The 15,654-nt window shown below is 40.8% G+C and overlaps 1 pseudogene; it reads left to right on the top strand.

Moving 5' to 3' along the window:
* LOC119332452 overlaps positions 1–2,161 on the top strand; it is a 42,255-nt pseudogene extending 40,094 nt beyond the window's left edge.
* The last annotated feature ends 13,493 nt before the right edge of the window (positions 2,162–15,654 follow it).

The following is a 15,654-nucleotide window of genomic DNA, read 5'->3' as shown; positions in this document are numbered from 1 at the left end:
AAGGTTTTATATTTTTTAAATTTTTTATTAATTTGTAATGCCATCTAGACTGACTGGTAAAAAAATCGGTCTATACCTCACAGGGGCATTGTAAAAATATTCTTTTTCCGAATTTTCTTTCATAGGCATATTTGGCACATGTGGGTCACCATGTGCAAGAAAATTTGGGTGATTTTGAGGTGGTGGGAAAAATCACATTTGTTCAAAAATTGGCTTAAGTTAGACCAAATGGCCCCTCCGGAATGCGATGATTTTTTCGACAACCTCCAAATTACCTCAAATTTGGCACACATGATCTCTTGCACAAACAAAGCTAGGTTTCAAAGGTTTTATATTTTTTGAACTTTTTATTAATTTATAATGCCATCTAGATTGACTGGTCAAAACATCGGTCTATACCTCAAGGGGGCATTGTAAAATATTATTTTTCCAAATTTTCTTTCATAGCCATGTTTTGGCACATGTGGGTCATCATGTACAAGAAAATTTGGGTCACAATTTTTGAATTTTTACTTAATTTTTTATGCACTGCCCAATGCCGGTGATACGTCTCCAACGTATCTATAATTTTTGATTGCTCCATGCTATATTATCTACTGTTTTGGACTATATTGGGCTTTATTTTCCACTTCTATATTATTTTTGGGACTAACCTATTAACCGAAGGCCCAGCCCAGAATTGATGCTTTTTGCCTATTTCAGTGTTTCGGATAAACGAAATATCAAACGGAGTCCAAACGGAATAAAATCTTCGGAAACGTGATTTTCTCACCGAACGTGATCCAGGAGACTTGGACCCTACTGCAAGGGATCAAAGAGGAGGTCACGAGGGTGGGGGGGCGCCCCCCTAGGGCGCGCCCCCTGCCTCGTGGGCCCCTCGGTGCTCCACCGACGTACTCCTTCCTCCTATATATACACACGTACCCCCAAACGATCAGAACAGGAGCCAAAAACCTAATTCCACCGTCGCAACTTTCTGTATCCACGAGATCCCATCTTCCAGCCTGTTCCAGAGCTCCGTCGGAAGAGGGCCTTCATCACGGAGGGCTTCTACATCATCCTAGCCCCTCCGATGAAGTGTGAGTAGTTTACCTCAGACCTTCGGGTACATAGTTAGTAGCTAGATGGCTTCTTCTCTCTCTTTGAATCTCAATACAAAGTTCTCCCCCTCTCTTGTGGAGATCTATTTGATGTAATCTTCTTTTTGCGGTGTGTTTGTTGACACCGATGAATTGTGGGTTTATGATCAAGTCTATCTATGAATAATATTTGAATCTTCTCTGAATTCTTTTATGTATGATTGGTTATCTTTGCAAGTCTCTTCGAATTATCCGTTTGGTTTGGCCAACTAGACTAGTAGTTCTTGCCATGGGAGAAGTGCTTTGCTTTGGGTTCGATCTTGCGATGTCCTTACGCAGTGACAGAACGGGCAGCAAGGCACGTATTGTATCGTTGCCATCGAGGATAACAAAATGGGGTTTATTTCATATTGCATGAATTTATCTCTCTACATCATGTCATCTTGCTTAAGGCGTTACTCTGTTTTTAACTTAATACTCTAGATGCATGATGGATAGCGGTCGATGAGTGGAGTAATAGTAGTAGATGTTGAATCGTTTCGATCTACTTGTCGCGGACGTGATGCCTATATACATGATCATGCCTAGATATTCTCATAATTATGCTCAATTCTATCAATTGCTTAACAGTAATTTGTTCACCCACCGTAGAATACTTATGCTCTTGAGAGAAGCCACTAGTGAAACCTATGGCCCCCGGGTCTATTCTCATCATATCAATCTCCATCACTTTAATATTGTTTTGCTTTTTTACTTTGCCTTTACTTTTTTACTTTGCATCTTTATATCAAAAATACCAAAAATATTATATCTATCAGATCTCACTCTCGTAAGTGACCGTGAAGGGCTTGACAACCCCTAATCGCGTTGGTTGCGAGTAGCTATCGCTTTGTGCAGGTACGAGGGACTTGAGCGTGGGCTCCTACTGGATTGATACCTTGGTTCTCAAAAACTGAGGGAAATACTTACGCTACTCTGCTGCATCATCCCTTCCTCTTCGGGGAAAACCAACGCAAGATCAAGACGTAGCAAGAAGGATTTCTGGCGCCGTTGCCGGGGAGTCTACGCAAAAAGTCAACATACCAAGTACCCATCAAAATCCGTATCTCTCGCATTACATTATTTGCCATTTGCCTCTCGTTTTCCTCTCCCCCCAATTCACCCTTGCCGTTTTATTCGCCCTCTCTCTCTATCCTCCCTCTTTATTTGCCTCCTTTTGCCCGTTTGCTTTTGTTTGCTCGTGTGTTAGATTGCTTGTTTACACGATGGCTCAAGATACTACCAAATTGTGTGACTTCACCAATACCAATAATAATGATTTCCTTAGCACTCCGACTGCTCCTCTTACCGATGCTGAATCTTGTGAAATTAATACTGCTTTGTTGAATCTTGTTATGAAAGATCAATTCGCCGGCCTTCCTAGCGAAGATGTCGCTACTCATCTGAATAGCTTCGTTGATTTATGTGATATGCAAAAGAAAAAAGATGTCAATAATGATGTCATTAAATTGAAGCTATTTCCTTTTTCGCTTAGAGATCGTGCTAAAGCTTGGTTTTCGTCTTTGCCTAAGAATAGTATTGATTCATGGAACAAGTACAAAGATGCTTTTATCTCTAAGTATTTTCCTCCCGCTAAGATCATCTCTCTTAGAAACGATATAATGAACTTTAAACAACTTGATCATGAACATGTTGCACAAGCTTGGGAGAGAATGAAATTAATGATACGTAATTGCCCTACTCATGGTTTGAATTTGTGGATGAGTATACAAAAATTTTATGCCGGATTGAACTTTGCTTCTAGAAATCTTTTAGATTCGGCCGCGGGAGGCACTTTTATGGAAATCACTTTAGGAGATGCTACTAAACTCCTAGATAATATTATGGTTAATTATTCTCAATGGCATACTGAAAGAACTTCTAATAAAAAAGTGCATGCGATAGAAGAAATTAATGTGTTGAGTGGAAAGATGGATGAACTTATGAAATTATTTGCTACTAAGAGTGTTTCTTCTGATCCTAATGATATGCCTTTGTCTACTTTGATTGAGAATAACAATGAATCTATGGATGTGAATTTTGTTGGTAGGAATAATTTTGGTAGCAACGCCTATAGAGGGAATTTTAATCCTAGGCCATATCCTAGTAATCCTTCTAATAATTATGGGAATTCCTACAACAACTCTTATGGAAATTATAATAAGATGCCCTCTGATTTTGAATCTAATATTAAAGAATTTATTTCTTTGCAAAAGAATCTTAATGCTATGATTGAAGAAAAATTGCTTAAGATTGATGATTTGGCTAGGAACGTTGATAGAATTGCTCTTGATGTTGATGCTTTGAAACTTAGATCTATTCCACCTAAGCACGATATCAATGAGTCTCTAAAAGCCATGAGAATTTAAATTGATGAGTGTAAGGAAAGAACCGCTAGGATGCGTGCTTCCAAAGATGCCTTTATTAAAGCGTGTTCTTCCAATTCCTATGGAAATCAAGATGAAGATCTAAAAGTTATTGATGTGTATCCAATTAATCTTTATTTTGCAATATGAACCTTGATGAAACTGAATATGATCTTCCTTTAACTAGAAGGCGTTCTAAAAATTCAGAGTGTTTAGATCTTAATGATGTAATTGATGAAAGTGGGATTGAAAGAAATAAAAATCTAGATGTTGCTAAACCCACTATATTGGATTTCAAGGAATTTAATTATGAAAGTTGCTCTTTGATTGATTGTATTTCCTTGTTGCAATCCGTGGTAAATTCTCCACATGCTTATATTTGAAATAAAGCCTTCACCGAACATATTGTTGATGCCTTGATTCAATCTTATGAAGAAAAACTTGAGTTGAAAGATTCTATCCCTAGAAAACTCTATGATGAGTGGGAACCAACTATTAAAATTAAAATTAAAGATCATGAGTTTTATGCTTTGTGTGATTTGGGTGCTAGTGTCTCTACTATTCCCAAGACTTTGTGTGATTTACTAGATTTCCGTAATTTTGATGATTGCTCTCTAAACTTGCATCTTGCGGATTCCACTATTAAGAAACCTATAGGAAGAATTAATGATGTTCTTATTGTTGCAAATAGGAATTATGTGCCCATAGATTTTGTTGTTCTTGATATAGATTGCAATCCTTCTTGCCCTATTATTCTTGGTAGACCTTTCCTTAGAACGGTTGGTGCGATTATTGATATGAAGGAAGGGAATATTAGATTTCAATTTCCATTAAAAAGGGCATGGAACACTTTCCAAGAAAGAAAATAAAATTACCATATGAAACTATCATGAGAGCCACTTATGGATTGCCTACCAAAGATGGCAATACCTAGATCTATCCTCGCTTTTATGCCTAGCTAGGGGCGTTAAACGATAGCGCTTGTTGGGAGGCAACCCAATTTTATTTTTATTCCTTGCTTTTTGCTACTGTTTAGTAATAAATAAATTATTCAGCCTCTGTTTTGGTTGTGTTTTTTGTGTTTAATTAGTGTTTGTGCCAAGTAGAACCGTTGGGAAGACTTGGGGAAAGTCTTGTTGAACTTGTTGTAAAAAACAGAAACTTTAGCGCTCACGAGAACTGCTGTCATTTTTATTTGAAGAGTGCTATTTAGTTAATTATTTTGCAGATGATTAATAGATAAATTCATCACGTCCATCAATTTATTTTAGAATTTTTGGGGTTCCAGATCTTGCGCTAGCTACAGATTACTACAGACTGTTCTGTTTTTGACAGATTCTGTTTTTCGTGTGTTGTTTGCTTATTTTGATGAATCTATGGCTAGTAAAATAGTTTATAATCCATAGAGAAGTTGGAATACAGTAGGTTTAACACCAATATAAATAAATAATGAGTTCATTACAGTACCTTGAAGTGGTCTTTTGTTTTGTTTCGCTAACGGAGCTCATGAGTTTTCTATTTTGAGTTTTGTGTTGTGAAGTTTTCAAGTATTGGGTGAATTATTTTGATGGATCATGGAACAAGGAGTGGAAAGAGCCTAAGCTTGGGGATGCCCGTGGCACCCCCAAGATAATCCAAGGACACCAAAAAGTCAAAGCTTGGGGATGTCCCGGAAGCCATCCCCTCTTTTCGTCCACTTCCATCGGTAATTTACATGGAGCTATATTTTTATTCACCAACATGATATGTGTTTTGCTTGGACCGTCTTGTATTATTTGTGTCTTTGTTTGTTAGTATGCCACAATCATCCTTGCTGTACACACCTTTTGATAGAGCCATATATGAATTAAAACTTGATAGAATACTCTATGTGCTTCACTTATATCTTTTGAGCTAAGTAGTTTTGCTCTATGTGCTTCACTTATATCTTTTGAGCTAAGTAGTTTTGCTCTATGTGCTTCACTTATATCTTTTGAGCGTTATAATTTTGCTCTATGTGCTTCACTTAGATCTTTTAGAGCACTGTGGTGGATTCATTTTAAAGAAACTATTGATCTCTCATGCTTCACTTAAATTAATTTGAGAGTCTCTTAATAGCATGGTAATTCGCCTAATAATAATATGCTTGGTATTCAAGATTTGTGAAACTTTGTTTTGAGTGTGTTGAATACTATGAAAAGATTGAAGCATGATAATTGTTTTGAGATATGGAGGTGATAATATTAAAGTCATGCTAGTGGAATAGTTGTGAATTTAAAGAATACTTGTGTTGAAGTTTGTGATTCCCGTAGCATGCACGTATGGTGAAACGTTATGTGATGAAGTCGGAGCATGATTTATTTATTGATTGTCTTCCTTATGAGTGGCGGTCGGGGACGAGCGATGGTATTTTCCTACCAATCTATCCCCCTAGGAGCATGCGTGTAATACTTTGCTTTGATAACTTCTAGATTTTTGCAATAAGTATATAAGTTCTTTATGACTAATGTTGAGTCCATGGATCAAACGCACTCCCACCCTTCCACCCTTGCTAGCCTCTCTAATACCGCGCACCTTTCGCCGGTATCATACACCTACCATGTACCTTCCTCAAAATAGCCACCATACCTACCTATTATGGCATTTCCATAGCCATTCCAAGATATATTGTCGTGCAACTTTCCACCATCTAGTTCATCATGACACATCCATCATTGTCATATTGCTTAGCATGATCATGTAGTTGGCATAGTATTTGTGGCAAAGCCACCGTTCATAATTCTTTCATACTTGTCACTCTTGATTCATTACATATCCCGGTACACCGCTGGAGGCATTCATATAGAGTCATACTTTGTTTTAGTATCGAGTTGTAATCATTGAGTTGTAAATAAATAGAAGTGTGATGAGCATCATTCAATAGAGCATTGTCCCAAATAAAAAAGAGAAAGGCCAAAGAAAAAAAGAAGGCCCAAAAAATAAATAAATAAATAAATAAGGGGCAATGCTACTATCCTTTTTTTCCACACTTGTGCTTCAAAGTAGCACCATGATATAGCGAGTCTCATATATTGTGCTTCAAAGTAGCACCATGTTCTTCATATAGAGAGTCTCATATGTTGTCACTTTCATATACTAGTGGGAATTTTATGTTATAGAACTTGGCTTGTATATTCCAATGATGGGCTTCCTCAAATTGCTCTAGGTCTTCGTGAGCAAGCAAGTTGGATGCACACCCACTAGTTTCTTTTGTTGAGCTTTCATACATTTATAGCTCTAGTGCATCCGTTGCATGGCAATCCCTACTCACTCACATTGATATCTATTGATGGTCATATCCATAGCCCGTTGATACGCCTAGTTGATGTGAGACTATCTTCTCCTTTTTTTCTTCTCCACAACCACCATTCTATTCCACCTATAGTGTTATATCCATGGCTCACGCTCATGTATTGCGTGAAGATTGAAAAAGGTTTGAAAATTTTAGAGTATGGAACAATTGCTTGGCTTGTCATCGGGGTTGTGCATGATTTAAATACTTTGTGTGGGGAAGATGGAGCATAGCCAGACTATATGATTTTGTAGGGATAACTGTCTTTGGCCATGTTATTTTGAGAAGACATAATTGCTTTGTTAGTATGCTTGAAGTATTATTATTTTCTATGTCAATATAAACTTTTGTCTTGAATCTTTCTAATCTGAATATTCATACCACAATTAAGAAGATTTGCATTGAAATTATTCCAAGTAGCACTCCGCATCAAAAATTCTCTTTTTATCATTTACCTACTCGAGGACGAGCAGGAATTAAGCTTGGGGATGCCTGATACGTCTCCAACGTATCTATAATTTTTGATTGCTCCATGCTATATTATCTATTGTTTTGGACTATATTGGGCTTTATTTTCCACTTTTATATTATTTTTGGGACTAACCTATTAACCGGAGGCCTAGCCTAGAATTGCTGTTTTTTGCCTATTTCAGTGTTTCGGATAAACAGAATATCAAGCGGAGTCCAAACGGAATAAAATCTTCGGAAACGTGATTTTCTCACCGAATGTGATCCAGGAGACTTGGACCCTACTGCAAGGGATCAAAGAGGAGGTCACGAGGGTGGGCCCCCCCTAGGGCGCGCCCCCTTGCCTCGTGGGCCCCTCAATGCTCCACCGACGTACTCCTTCCTCCTATATATACAAATGTACCCCCAAACGATCAGAACAGGAGCCAAAAACCTAATTCCACCGCTGCAACTTTCTGTATCCACGAGATCCCATCTTGGGGCCTGTTCCGGAGCTCCGCCGGAAGAGGGACGTAATCACGGAGGGCTTCTACATCATCCTAGCCCCTCCGATGAAGTGTGAGTAGTTTACCTCAGACCTTCGGGTCCATAGTTAGTAGCTAGATGGCTTCTTCTCTCTCTTTGAATCTCAATACAAAGTTCTCCCCCTCTCTTGTGGAGATCTATTCGATGTAATCTTCTTTTTGCGGTGTGTTTGTTGAGACCGATGAATTGTGGGTTTATGATCAAGTCTATCTATGAATAATATTTCAATCTTCTTTGAATTCTTTTATGTATGATTGGTTATCTTTGCAAGTCTCTTCGAATTATCCATTTGGTTTGGCCAACTAGATTGGTAGTTCTTGCCATGGGATAAGTGCTTAGCTTTGGGTTCGATCTTGCGGTGTCCTTACCCAGTGACGGAAGGGGCAGCAAGGCACGTATTGTATCGTTGCCATCGAGGATAACAAGATGGGGTTTATTTCCTATTGCATGAATTTATCTCTCTACATCATGTCATCTTGCTCAAGGTGTTACTCTGTTTTAAACTTAATACTCTAGATGCATGCTGGATAGCGGTCGATGAGTGGAGTAATAGTAGTAGATGTAGAATCGTTTCGATCTACTTGTCACGGACGTGATGCCTATATACATGATCATGCCTAGATATTCTCATAATTATGCTCAATTCTATCAATTGCTCAAGAGTAATTTGTTCACCCACAGTGGAATACTTATGCTCTTGAGAGAAGCCACTAGTGAAACCTATGGCCCCCGGGTCTATTCTCATCATATCAATCTCCATCACTTTAATATTGTTTTGCTTTTTTACTTTGCCTTTACTTTTTACTTTGCATCTTTATATCAAAAATACCAAAAATATTATATGTATCAGATCTCACTCTCGTAAGTGACCGTGAAGGGCTTGACAACCCCTAATCGCGTTGGTTGCGAGTAGCTATCGCTTTGTGCAGGTACGAGGGACTTGAGCGCGGGCTCCTACTGGATTGATACCTTGGTTCTCAAAAACTGAGGGAAATACTTACTCTACTCTACTGCATCATCCCTTCCTCTTCGGGGAAAACCAACGCAAGCTCAAGACGTAGTAGCCGGTTCGAAACATGCGGCTTCACGGAGCCACTATAAATTGTACAAAAGGAGATTTTTCATATTACAAATAATCAACTTGCATTTCATGAAAAAAACTCCTTCATATTACAAATAATCATTACATCTTTTTTCAAATGTTGTTTTTTGCACACACACACCATCTTTAACTACTTTTTTATTGTTATTTGATGAAATGATGGAATATGTGCTCAGTTATTGGAATATTTGATCATATGGTGGAGTATTTGCTATTTTTGCCTACTCAAATTATGGAAAGATGTCATATGTGTCGATGAACAATTTCCACTTAGTTCACCAAACAACATTAATTAACGAAACGCAAAGTTTTACATTTGGTCCCATTTGCTTATGGGCAGAGCATGTTGCACATGGCACAACATGGGAATTTATTGCACCATTGCCACAGCATGTTCCACATGGCCACAACATGGGAAGTGTTTGCAGCATGCCTGATCAGTGAAGCAACACTGATGCGGCATGTATGATCAATGCAGCAGGTAAATTCAAGCAAATCATACATCTAAGGAACCATAATGGCAAATTTAAGGGACACAAATATAGATAGCAATATATATTACTACCATAGATAGCAGCATCCACACAACACACTTGCTGATGCAGACACCTCCAAGTTCAGACCACTAGCATATTAGATAAGTTTAGACCACACATCACAGTACTACACTTACATAAAGTTCATACTACATTACCACTAAAAGTTTCCACCATCAGACTACCAAATAAAGTTCACCAAAAGAAATGAGGCTTCCTCCATCATACGACAACAGGGTCTAGGGCAACTACATGTTAGGGTTTCTCAGGACCTTGTGGAGGGCAGAATGCTGAGCCCTGATCTTGTACTCATGACTGCTGATGGATGTAGCCCGACAATGTTCCATTAGATGCTCCAGCATCCCAAATCTGGGCTTGGGCCTGCTACAGTAGGGGCAGCGGTACTTGTCCGTCCTCCAGTTGTAGTACATAGCAGATCCTTGAGCCCTGATCTTCAACACCTCCTTCTCTTCAAAGGACTCGACGTTCCCCTCGACCACATCATCTCCAGATTGATACTACACACATTAATGACTGACATTAATACATTATGCATTCAAATACTATAAACATCTAATACTAACTCAATGCACAAATAACATTTCATCTAGGCCTTACCTCATACGGCTCATCTTCATCACTGTCATAAGGGTAGTACCCAGTTGCGTCCCACTTCCTCTTGTTGCCGACAAGATCCTCCTTCTACTATATTGTCAACCAAGCAAGTAATTTACAAGGAATTGAATTGCAGTTCAAATAATGTCATTACAAACAATTTGATTTTGCATAATGATGGAAAGCTCCTAACTATATTGAAAAGATGCATAGGTTACACATGGTATGTACATTTCAACAACTAATTCATAGACTATATATGAAGCTATATAGATACTAAACAATAGGGTTATGAACATACAAGTTCATTCATATGGACATACAAATTCAGATTTTGCTTTTGAACATGCATATGAAGGTATAAATGAATGCCATTCATCTCTTATTAACCAATGAAATTGCAGTTTTCGATAGACAATGATAATAGGACCTTTATGTATAACTTCACAAACATGTCAGGTTTTTATTTCATTTGTAAATATTAATAAATATTTAGTTCAAAGCAGTTCTCAATGAGCACTCATATGTCAGAATAAGTGAAATGGTGAAGCCTAACTCCTACATCTAATTAAAATACCCTAACTCCAGCATCTAATTAAAAAACACTAACTCCTAGATCCACTAGAACACTGAATCACAAAGTTTACTTACATATATCATTGGATATAAATGAATCTAGTACAAATAACACTAACTCATACATCTACTTAAAATATCATAACTCTTCTACTGCATCATTCAGTCACACCATTTAATTACATTTATCTATGCCTATAAATGAATCCAATACAAAAGAAACCTAACTAAACATCTACTTAAGAAACACTAACTAGTACATCTACTACATCATTCAATCACAGAATCTATATAACTGCATAAATGAATAATACAAATAAACCTTAACTAATCAAATAATTTAAAAACCATAACTACTACATCTACTGGATGATTCAATCATAGATCCTACATATAACTGGCTATAAATGAATCAAGTACAAGAAAACCCTAACTAAATATCTAATTAAAAAACCCTAACTACTACATCTACTGGATGATTCAAACACATATTCTATATATAACTGTCTATAAATGAATCCAATACAAATAAACCTTAGCTAATTAACTAATTAAAAAACCATAACTACCACATCTACTGGATGTGATTCAATCACAAATTCTACTTACCAGTGGCTCTAATTGAATCTAATACAAAAAATCCCCAACTAAACATCTAATTAAAAACCCTAACTACTACATTTACTGGATGTGATTCAATCACACATTCTACATATCAGAGGCTCTAAATGAATCCAATACAAAAAACCCTAACCAAACATCTAATTAAGAAACCCTAACTACTACATCTACGGGATGTGATTCAATCACAGATACAATATATCAGTGGCTTTAATTGAATCCAATACAAAAAAATCCCCAACTTAACATCTCATTAAAAAACCCTAACTACTTGATCTACTGGATGATTCAATCACAGAATCCAAACTTAACCTTCACTATAAATCAATCAAACATATAAAAACCCTAACTTTCAGAAGCGGATGCAGCAACTAGCAACAACAAAAAACCCTAACACCTAAATCTACTACTTAACGGGGGTAACTAGCAACGGAGGGGACTGCTGGCCAAGATTACCTGCAGGTCCACGTGCTCACCGCCAGCCTCCGCAGGTCCATCAGACGGGCCGCTCGACGCCGTCACGCCAAGCTCCGGCACGACTGAGTCCGCCACGGCCACCTTCTTCTCATCCAGATCCGCCGCCGCAGCGACCGATCCAGCGCGTGGGGATGCAGCACCTCCTGCACCCGCGCCGCCGACGAGGGTCTGCACGGCATCTGCCATGGTCTCCGCACCCGTCTTCTGTAGATCTCCGTTCGCGACGGCGGCTCCGCCACGGCCTTGCTCCAGCCGAGCCAGAAGCAAGCAGGAGAAGAGAGGGAGGTGGTGGTGGTGAGCGAGCAGGTGGAGTGGCTGGTGAGGGAGATGATGAGGTAGAGCAGAGAGGAGGGAGAGGGAGGCGATTTGGGGGACATGGGGTGAGCGATGCGGCCGGTGCCCGTTCCCCTCCTCTTATACTAGGGGCCTTTTTTGGAAACTATCCACGCACACGTGCACGCGCACGACCGCGGGGAAACGCAACCGCTAGCGTATAATACACGTACACGCCCGGCGTACAATAATACACGGGCCGGCGCGGGCTCATACAGGGCTCTACGACTGGTCTACGCGCGCTCTACACCCACCTGAAATGACCATTGTGCCCCTCGTTACGAACCGCCATCGACGCATCTGGACCGTCCTTGTGTTTTTCCCACTCGTGTTCAGCCTAGGGGGGAGCACCGGAGCAGAAAGCCATTCTGGGAGTTGTGGAAGCACCAGATGAGATCGTGTTTGATGGTGAGTTACCATCCCTTAGCAGGGTTTTTAGCGAAGGTAGAGCTTGGACGATGGCGGGCCTCCTAAGGTCGGATTTAGAGCAATTCTTCGGGTGGATACATAGGTGGGCGTTAAACGACACGTAGACCACTATGGAGTGGGTGTATGATGCAACACCTTCGGCAGAGGGCTCTTGTACCCCTTTTCTTTCCCATTAGTGCAAGATATGCATGCTATGCGCGTATTGAGAAAAAAAAGTGTGATTAAGTAGCCAGCGGCAATGCTCGCTCCTCATAAGTTTGGCATGCCGGACGCCTTGCTAGGTTCGGCGGCCGGCAGTCACTCCGGCTACTCTCTAGCCTCATTCCTGTAGGTGGTCGGTTTTTTTTTGCGGGATAAATAACTTGCATTACTCAATCAAGATGTCCTTACAATCAAGAGAAGCAATCTCCATCAACTCAACCGGACCAGCCCCTAGCCAGGTCATGGTTCTACCTTAGGTTCTAGCAAAACCTGCTAAACAGTCACTAGCCTTATTCCGAGATCTAACAATATGAGATATACGAGTCTGTCTAAGGGAAATTAAGTGCTTAATATCATTCACGATGGAAGCGTAGACGGAGCGGTCGACGATGTCACATGAAATCATAGCCACAGCCTCCAGAGAATCCATCTCCAGCAGTATAGGAAGATCGCTCCATTGAATCGCCACCGATATCCCTTCCATGCACACGCAAAGCTCCGCCTCCAATGCATCTCTATAGGAGTACAAGGTTCTGCATGCCGAGAAAATGATGATCCCGCGGTGATCTCGTAAAATCATTCCCGCCCCAGCATTACCAGACGAATCAAAGGACCCGTCAGTGCTTAGTTTGTTCCACCCCAACTCCGGTGGCTTCCATCGTATCTCCTCTGACACAGTAATGACACTTCCAGACGGCATTGGTTTTTCATACACTACAGGGGACTTGCCTTTTCCTGGATCTGCATGCGGGAATAGCTTGATTCCGATCAGGGAGTCCACATAGCTTCACAAGAAACGTACTGAAGCCTCCATGTGTGGTGCAGGCTTACAGTGCACCACTTCGTTCCGGACAAACCAGCTTCTCCAAAATATCATCAAGACCATCATCCGCCCCACATCATTCAATGGTGCAAGAACATGGAGCAGCCACTCCTTCCCGTTGTGGCGTATGGATTCCAACTCCGGGATCGCCCAAACTTTGGACATGGCAAGGTACAAGTCCCGTCCAAACTGGCAGTTAATGAACGGATGAAAATTGTCTTCCTCCTCCATTCCATAGACCGGACAGTTGCTACCAACTTCGAGGCCAATTTTATGCTTCCGCTGCCAGGTAGGGAGTGAATTGGTGGCAAGCCTCCATGCAAAGTTGCGAACTGAAGGCGGTGCCCAACTTTTCCAAACAAAATCCCAACATTTCCTCTGTCCTGACGGTGACGAGCTGGAGGATGTCTCAGTGGCCCGGTGCGCCTCCTCAAAGGCCAGATTATAGGCCGACTTAACAGTAAATATACCATGTTTACCTGGCCCCCATGCTATCACATCGTCCTCCATCCTCGGGGATGCTCTGATCTTTGATATTTCTTGTACATCTGCGGCAACGAAGTAAGCATTCAAAAGCTCAAAGTTCCATGATTCGTTCTGGTTTAACAAGTCAGACACGAACCGAACACAACATCTACCCTGCGGCGAGATTGGTTTGTAGGAAAAGGGCCTAGGGATCCAGTTATCTCGCCAAACTCGAATACTCCTGCCGTTGCCAACTCTCCAAACTAGGCCCTTCTTCAAAAGATCCAATCCGTAACTGATCGCTTGCCATGACGACGACGCATTCCCAGTGAACACTGTATCATCCAACCGTCCCAATGGGTAATACCTTGCTTTTAATACTTGGGCACACAGGCTATCTGGTTTAGTTAAGAGCCTCCACGCCTCACGTGCTAGCAAGGCTTGGTTAAATATCCAAAAGTCTCGAAAACCCACTCCTCCTTTCGACTTGGCCTGCATCAAATAGTCCCATCCGCGCCAATGCACTTTCCTCTTGCCTTCCGTCGAGCCCCAATAAAAATTTCTTACCATTCGAGTGAGATCATCACAAACCGAGAAGGGCACTTTGAAGACTCCCATTATGTAGGTCGGCAGCGCGTGAGCTACTGATTTGATTAGCACCTCGCACCCGGGTTGGTCTAGATGTCCATCTCCCCACTGCACCAAACGTTTTGTCAATCTAGCCTGCAGGTTCTAGAAGCGCCCCTTCAACATCCTCCCCTCCGGTGTGGGCAGCCCCAAGTAATTATCCTCAAAGAAGTGGCTAGTAACATGAAGTGCCACTCTGATCTCCTCTTGGGTTGGACATGGGCATACATCACCAAATAGTAGTGAACATTTATCAAAATTGAGACTTTGTCCAGTGGCCGAACCCTACACATCCAAGATAGCTTTCACCCTTTCAGCCTGAACTTTAGAAGCTTGAAAAAACAGGATTGTATCATCGGCAAAGAGTAAATGTGAGATACCCGGTGCACCTCTACACACCTTGATAGGAGTTAACTCACCCATCTCCACACTTTTCCTCAACAAAACTGAAGGTCCATCTGCCACCAACAAAAATAATAAAGGCGATAAGGGGTCTCCTTGCTGAAGCCCTCGCGACGGCGCAAACGAATCCAAGAGGGTTCCATTAAAATCCATCGAGTATCTCACCGACGTGACACATGTCATAATCCAGTCAACCCATCGCTGAGAGAACCCCAACTTTTGCATCACTTGCCTCAAAAAGACCCAATCGACCCTATCATAGGCCTTGGACAAATCCAACTTATATGCACAAAAGCTCTTCGTTGGATCCTTCTCTTGCTTGATATGGTGGATGCACTCAAAGGCAACGAGTGCATTGTCCGTAATCATTCTTCTCGAAATAAAGGCACTCTGCTCCGGAGAGATGAGATCATCCAAAAGAGGTCTCAACCTATTAACCAAACACTTCGAGATAACCTTGTATATAACGTTACAAAGACTGATAGGCCTGTAATCTGAAAGTTTGGTAGGATTTGATACTTTAGGAATAAGCACAATGGATGTAGAATTTACCCCCTCTAGCATAACTCCCGATTGAAAAAAGTCTTTCACTGCCGCCAAAACCCCCTCCTTTAGCATGCTCCAATTGCGCTGAAAAAACCGTGCCAGGAGGCCATCCGG

This window comes from Triticum dicoccoides, chromosome 7A (assembly GCF_002162155.2).
Source record: "Triticum dicoccoides isolate Atlit2015 ecotype Zavitan chromosome 7A, WEW_v2.0, whole genome shotgun sequence".
In the NCBI taxonomy this organism is placed as follows: domain Eukaryota; kingdom Viridiplantae; phylum Streptophyta; class Magnoliopsida; order Poales; family Poaceae; genus Triticum; species Triticum dicoccoides.
The sequence above is the reverse complement of the archived record's forward strand: the minus strand, read 5'-3'. Positions and strand labels throughout refer to the sequence as shown.